Raw genomic sequence first — 7,639 nt, forward strand, 5'->3', positions numbered from 1 at the left:
AGGATTGATATTCAACGTGGCAGCTCATCCAAGCGGAGCCGCTGCACCGAGAGTCCGAAACATAATAATAATAATACACAAAGGCAACCGAGCCGCATTGTGCTGGTGGTGCAGCAGGTGAATGAGCAGTGCGGTGCATGAAAAACACGCTCAGATCAGTCGATATGTCGGGGAAGAAGAGGATCAGAGAGACGCACAAAGGTGGGAAACAACGAGGAAACAGAGGAGGAAGCAGTGAAGGAAACAGTGGGGGAAGTAGCAAAGGAAATAGTGAGGAAACAGTGGAGGAAGTAGTAAAGGAAACAGTGAGGAAACAGCAGAGGAAGTAGCAAAGGAATCAGTGGAGGAAGTAGCGAAGGAAATAGTGGAGGAAGTAGCAAAGGAAATAGTGGAGGAAGTAGCAAAGGAAACAGTGAGGAAACAGCGGAGGAAGTAGCGAAGGAAACAGTGAAGGAACCGGTCAAGGAAAGAGTGGAGGGAACGGTTAAGGAAACAGTGAGGAAGCAGTGGTGAAAACAACAGAGGAAACAGAGAGAAAGCAGCAGTGGAAGCTCTCTGCACCGGGCGACAGGGCTACAAAAACAAGTCAGGAGGATTAAGAGGAGAAGCAGCTTGTCAAAAGCATTTTTCCAGGAAATAATAGTGCAGCGGCACTATGGGCAGGTAATGAGCCTCGCAGGTCTGAGGGACGACTTCATCATGCAGCCTGTCAGCAGGGCTGTAGGCAAGACCACCCAGCGGCCTGAGAGGGCACTCTAGCGCCGCCCTGCAGGAGACCCTGATGATGATGGCAGCTCTGATGAGGATGTGCAGGGGCAGGTGACAGACATGTCGAGGGTCCAAGGCTGGTGGAGGGGTTTTTCTGGGGCAGCCGACAAACACAATCAACGGCTCGGAGCTCCTGTCCAGGGATTCGCTGCTAGTTTATCCATACACATCCCACACAGGACAGGAGGCACCAGCCAAGGGAACCGCAAATATAACCTCCGCAAGAGAGAACTCACAACACACACACATACATATACACATACACATACATATACATATATACATACATGTACATATATATATATATATATATATATATATACGTACATGTACATATATACATATACATTTATAAAAAATATACACATATATGTATACATATAATATATACATACAATGTAATATGTAGATATGTACACAAATATACACATATATATGTATACATATATATATATATATATATATATACGTGTATATATATACATATATAGATATATACATATATATATACATATATACATAAACATATATATATACATATACATATATATACACATATATATACATATATACATATACATATATATACATATATATATATACACATATATATACATATATATATATACACATATATATACATATATATATACATATATAAACATGCAAATAGACATACATATGTATATATATATATATATATATATATATATATGTATATATATATATATATATATATATATATGTATATATATATATATATATATGTATATGTATATATATATATATATATATATATATATATATATATGTATATATATATATATATATATATATATATATATATATATATATATATATATATATATATATATATATATATATATATATATACATATATATATATACACACACATACATATTTATATATACATATATTATGTATATCAGCCTAGTTGTAAGTGCGTTGGCCACGTGTGGACGAATGCAGCATTTCAATTTAAAAAAAAATCAATCCAAATCATCATTGGAATTATATTCAAACTACCCCTGTCATTTAACTGTCGTTAGTCTTGTTGAGTGTTTGTGTTCACTGCAAACCTGCAAAAAAGAATCTGCTTCCTCCACACTTTCCATGCCACGCTTTTCTTTTCCTTAGGACTCGTATTATTCACCCTCTGGAGGACCCGGCGAGTCGTGTGTGATGTTCAAGTACGGACAAAGCGGACCCCGTCGGCTTCTCCGCCGTACTTGTACACCCGCACACACTCGCTCCAGCGGGCCGGAGATAAAACAGAATTTATGCTGCGGCGTAAATTAATGGCCGCCGACAAGCTCAATAATTTCTCCCAGGCAACAGATAACAGTTATAATTATCAGCCGTGGAATTAAAAGTCAACGCAGAACAGTGGACATTTATGTATGCATTTATATATATTGTGTGTGTGTGTGTGTGTGTGTGTGTGTGTGTGTGTGTGTGTGTGTGTCCTATATCATGAGCCAGCCAAAGCGGGGCCCATTAGCAGCAGACCTGAAACGCTAATGTGATCCTGTTTGGTTTATTGCAGCCCCCAGCGTCTGCCAGGAGGCTGAACTACACGCTGCTGATCCGGTGCCAGCTCCACGCCGCCATCGCCGCCGCCCGACAAAAGCATATTACGCGGCAACAGCACGTCTTGGTTGCCAATAACAGCATCTCGCCTTCCAACTATGCACCTTTTTTTTTTTTCCACTTGCCATGATTGCTTTATTTGTTTGTCGCTTTGCCACCAAAAGTAGGAGAAACTCCCATGAAGTCCAGGGAACTTTTATTTATTTATTTATTTTCAGACCGAGGACTAACACGTCGCTGCAGCCCATGTGTTTCAGCAACAGGGCAACACAGTCAGGTCCTCAAACTCTCAAAATTTCTGACAAAAGGTTTTCAAAAAATAGCAGGTTTTGGCCATGAAATGAAATCCAATACCGGATTTCTTTGGCAGCTGTTGAAAGCTAAAAGTTTGCTCTCAGCCTTCAACTTTGTTCTGAAGCTCATCAGTCAATGATTGAGCGAAAACACCAAATCAAGCACAGTTATATTAGCTATGCTACGACCACGATGAAAAAGCTAAAAGCGTCTCATTCCAGAGTTTCCTCCGCCTGAATGGCACCGGAGTGGAAATTCGAAGCTAACCAAATAGAGAGAAAAATAGAAGAAGAAAAAAAGGACAAGACAACGTCTAAGCTCGCTATTGCAACAAGAACACCAGCTCTTGCATCCAGCTCGCAATAGCATTAGCGTTAGCGATGCAGTGTCTGACTACATTACTGGTCGGCCTCCTCTCATCTCTTCATCCCTGAACGATGCACAAAAGTGGGAAAGCTCTGCAGCGCTAACGCCGCAACGCCGATGAACATCCATCAAATATCTTACACCACCTGGGAGCGGGGACTTTTGAGGGGAACTAAATCTAGACACTGTTTCTTGCGGCGGGAACAAAAAAAAAAAAAAGGAACCCCTGGTAGGAGGTGAAGTTCACTGGGAGGGAAAAGAGCCTTTTGACAGGCGACGACCTTTAAAGTCCTGACGTCTCGGCGATCAGACGCCGATTCAAGCCGACGGTGTTTAGCGTTAGCTCCTCTGTTAGCGCTTTTTAAAAAAGATGAGAAGAGAAAGAGCGAGAGGGGGGTGGGGGGGGTGAGTGAGCGAGAGACTGCCAGCGAGGGAGGGAAGAAGGCAGAGAGATTAAATAGTAGGAGGACTCGACATCAAAACAAGCCGCTGCATCGTCTCTGGCAGATGACAGGCTTCATTAGGGGGACCTGCACACACACACACACACACACACACACACACACACACACACACACACACACACACACACACACACACACACACACACACACACACACACACACACACACACACACACACACAGATAGGCTGGAGCCATTAAGGGCAGGGGGAGAGATGGGAGTTCTGTCTGTGACACAGCGACGACTGACTGGTGTTTTCTGAGCACTGCAGAGACACGACTGCTGCTGCTGCTGCTGCCCCCTACAGGTGTGAAGACACAGCAGTGCCGTGTGAGCAGAGGAGGAAGAGGAGGGAGGTGGCGGCAGGCGATTTTCTGCCGGGCCGATGCTCCGGCGGCGTGAAGAATGGGATCAGCGCCGACGCTCAGGCTGCCTGTGTGATGATTAATGGTGGGCTTATCTGGCTGATGCTGCGGAGCGCCGCTTCACACGGGCCGTCGTCACACATTCTCTTTCTTGCATCAGTCTTGATTTTTTATTTTATTTTTTTATTTCCCATTTTCAGGGTTTTATTTATACACTGTAACCCTTGCAGGTCCAGGCCCTGAAATGAACAGCAAAGGTTTTTCTTTACAGCGCATTTAATGTTTTATTTTTCCAATGAAGACGTATATATTGTTTGTTTTTTTTCTTTTATACCGTACAAATGATTTATTTTCGATTTTATTGCCTTATTTCTTTTTAATTTATATAATTTTCCATCTTTTTTGCATGATAACGTTGCTGTTATTATGCAAATTTCCCGACTGTGGGATTCATAAAGGTGTTCTATTCCATTCTATGCTATTTTTATTCACCTAAGGTTTTCTAGCATCAATCCTCACCTGTATGAGATTTTTGTTTCTTGCTGCGTCTGCTTATTCCTCTTTTCATTAGCCACTTAATCTTTGAAACCCTTTGTGATGTCACAAAGAGCCCAATAGACACCTCTACCGGGTTAGTGACCGCGCCCTCAGGCAGGAAGAAGAAGAAGAAGAAGAAGACGAAGACGAAGAAGAAGAAAAAGAAGAAGAAGAAGAAGAAAAGCTACTGCTATCTGACAGTAGATGCGACGCTCACGTCTTGAAAACAGCCTGAACCTGAACCAGATAACCTTAAATCTGTGGGACTTTGCCAAAGGAGAAACAATGCAGCGTTTCCTCACTGATCTCAAGCCAAAGTGAATTATGGATTCAGTTCGCCTTGGCGAGAAAAAAAACAAACAGAGAGGAGCCACTGGAGTTGTTCAGAGGCGACAAGCCAGACTGTTTTGTTGCGTCGACGTCGAACGCTCGGCTGCCAAGCGGACGGCTCATTATCGAGGGTTTGGGTGGGTGGGGGGGAGTAAGTGGGGGCGGAACCAATTAAAAGTGATGAGAGATGAGAGAAAAAAATGTGCGGCGAAATTTAAAAAAGAAGGAAAGACAGAAACGTAGAGAAACGTAAAGTCATCAGCCAGCGGCACCGACTGCACGGTTTAATATTCAAGCATGTTGTCGTCCAAAAGGTTCATTATTAAAACCGATGAATTTGTTTGCTTGGTTAGTTTTGGCCACAGATGACACAATGGCTGCTGAGAAAACCGGAGTCTCTTCAGCCAACGATGCTGAAGAACAACAAAAGAAGAAACAGGAGGTTGAAGCGATGCCGCTTGAGCACTCTGGCGCCTCCAGCAGGCCATTTTGCACATCAAACACAAGGCAGAAATGTGTTGAAAAAAAAAAAAAAAAAAAAAGGACGGAGACGCTCGGCCGCATTGACTCCGCTGCGTGGAAGCTTCTTCTGAGGAAGGTTCAGTCGGTGGTGTGTGATCTTCACCGAGGCTGGAGCTGCTGGGAAGCCTGGAGGTCAGACATGTAAAACTAAGAGCAACGTCGTGAACAGGCTGCCATGCCGAGTGACGAAAACACACGGCGGTGAGTCAGTCAGTCAGTCAGTCAGTCAGTCAGTCGATCGACGTCTCGTCCTCTCAGACGTTCTCTCCCACGTCCTGCACACCCTCTGTGACTCACTCACACTCTTGTTTGCTCAGCAGTTCAGCCGCAGAGAAAACTGTACAAATACGCACACATACAAACACTCCGCGTGTAAAACTGTGTGTATTTGTGAGGGCTTGACAAGGAAATGAAGTGTCAACGCCGCAAACACACACGAGGACGCTGCTGCTGTAAGACGACCCGACCAAGTCTCTATGAACTAACTGTCAATACTTATTATTTCAAATAAACGCAGCTGCATGTGCGGCTGCATCAATTAATTCGTTAATTAACTAATTCATTTTTGAGTTTTTGTAACGCCACACTGGGTGAAAAGTCCAACAGCAAATCAGAAAGTCCCACAGTTCGATGAAAAGTCCAACAGCAAATTAGAACGTATCAACCGTCGCAAATGCAGCGAGGGCAAAGCTACGGTTCGCTGAGTTGGATTGCGTAGTGACCGTCTCAGGGCAGGCTGGACCTTCTCCTCCTCTGCTGTTGTCTCCAACAGTCCTAGAGATGATAGATCTCCTTAGCGCCCTCTAGCGCCGTGGTGCATTCAGCGGCAGCCGCTGTGAGCAGCAGTTCAGCTCAGGCTCCGTTTCCCAGGCTCCGTTTCCGACGCTCGGACAACTTTAATCTCGATCTCACAGCAGCTCGATCTTGCTCCGCACCACCAGGGGCACGTCGGCCAACGCTTTCTGCATCCAATCTGAGTCCAATCAGGAATATTCTTGCAGAAAAGCTGCAGGACTGTATCAGTATGACGGATATTCTCCATAGATTAGACGTAGGGGAGGGTGGAGGGGGGAAAAAACCCATCTTATCCGTGGCAGCGGATTGGCTGAAAGTTTCACAGGGAGTTGTTGACGACGTCGCCATCATCCAAGAACGCAAATGAAAACACAGGCAAAGCGAAACAATATTTGACTTTATGTGCAGGAGACACAGTCAGAAGACGCAGTATAATGTGGTGAATGGGACGAAAACACACACACACACACACACACACACACACACACACACACACACACACACACACACACACACACACACACACACACACACACACACACACATTCTGTGGGGTTTCAAAAACCACACAGGGACCTGCTAGGAAAACACGCAGCCAACTGACCTGCCGCCAAGGTTCGTTCCAAGTTCAACAGCCCGACGGGGGGAAGCGAAGGTCGGAACAACAGATTGAATATCCCAAGCAAGTCTTAAGTTTCCATTTTTTGACATTTTGGTCTATTTCGAAACACCGATAATACATGTATTTACATTTCAAGATCAACACCAGCCAAACCACTTTTGGGTTTTCACACAATGAAAACCCAAAAGAGTGGCAGAATGTTCAGAATGTTCCTTTTTTTCATGGTTTTAACCAGTTAGCTTGGCTAATGATGATGAGACACTTGGCGCCTATACAGCTCTCAAACTCATTATACCAAAGTATCATTTATAATGGCAGATAGAAAAAAAAACACACACGATAAAAGGTGCCGCTTATTCAAAATCTTAATGAATTCATCTAATTAACGGCTGCAATACGGCTGCCAATATTTAACAACTCAACGTGACAAACGAGACATCTGTTTGCAAGGAGGAAAAGAAAAATACACTGAACATTGTGTTTCTGTTGCTTCGTCTTCTCTAGTATCTAGTCATTGAGACGCTAGTAGGAGGATATCGCTGGGAATAATTCTATAATTCAATATACGGGGACTTGTTGTCTTGTTATCGTTTCATGCAATATAGACAGTTTGCTTTTTTTTTTTAAATAGTTGTGAGTTGCTGTTAAATACATTAAATTACAAATGTAGCTGCATCTGGCCCCTGGTCTTTTATTTTGCAACCCTGTGGTACACAACAGCTACTCAGTTCCCTTTTCAGACAACATTCTAGATTTACCTGCAAAATGCTGCATTTTTATTGTTATTTTTTGGGGAATAAATAGCTTTTGTTCCGCCTGAGAGTGGTTTTAAAGTTGCGGCTGATTGCTGGGAATACAAATGTGCTCTGAGTGTTCTGCCAGCCTCCAAGAAGCCCCCCCCCCACCCCTCCGCCACCGCCCCAGGAAAACAGGAAAATAAAGTGCAGGTTTGCAAAGTGGTATT

The sequence above is a fragment of the Nelusetta ayraudi genome, unplaced genomic scaffold, assembly GCF_046127955.1.
Source record: "Nelusetta ayraudi isolate G7.1 ecotype Tasmania unplaced genomic scaffold, CSIRO-AGI_Nayr_v1 ptg000098l, whole genome shotgun sequence".
In the NCBI taxonomy this organism is placed as follows: domain Eukaryota; kingdom Metazoa; phylum Chordata; class Actinopteri; order Tetraodontiformes; family Monacanthidae; genus Nelusetta; species Nelusetta ayraudi.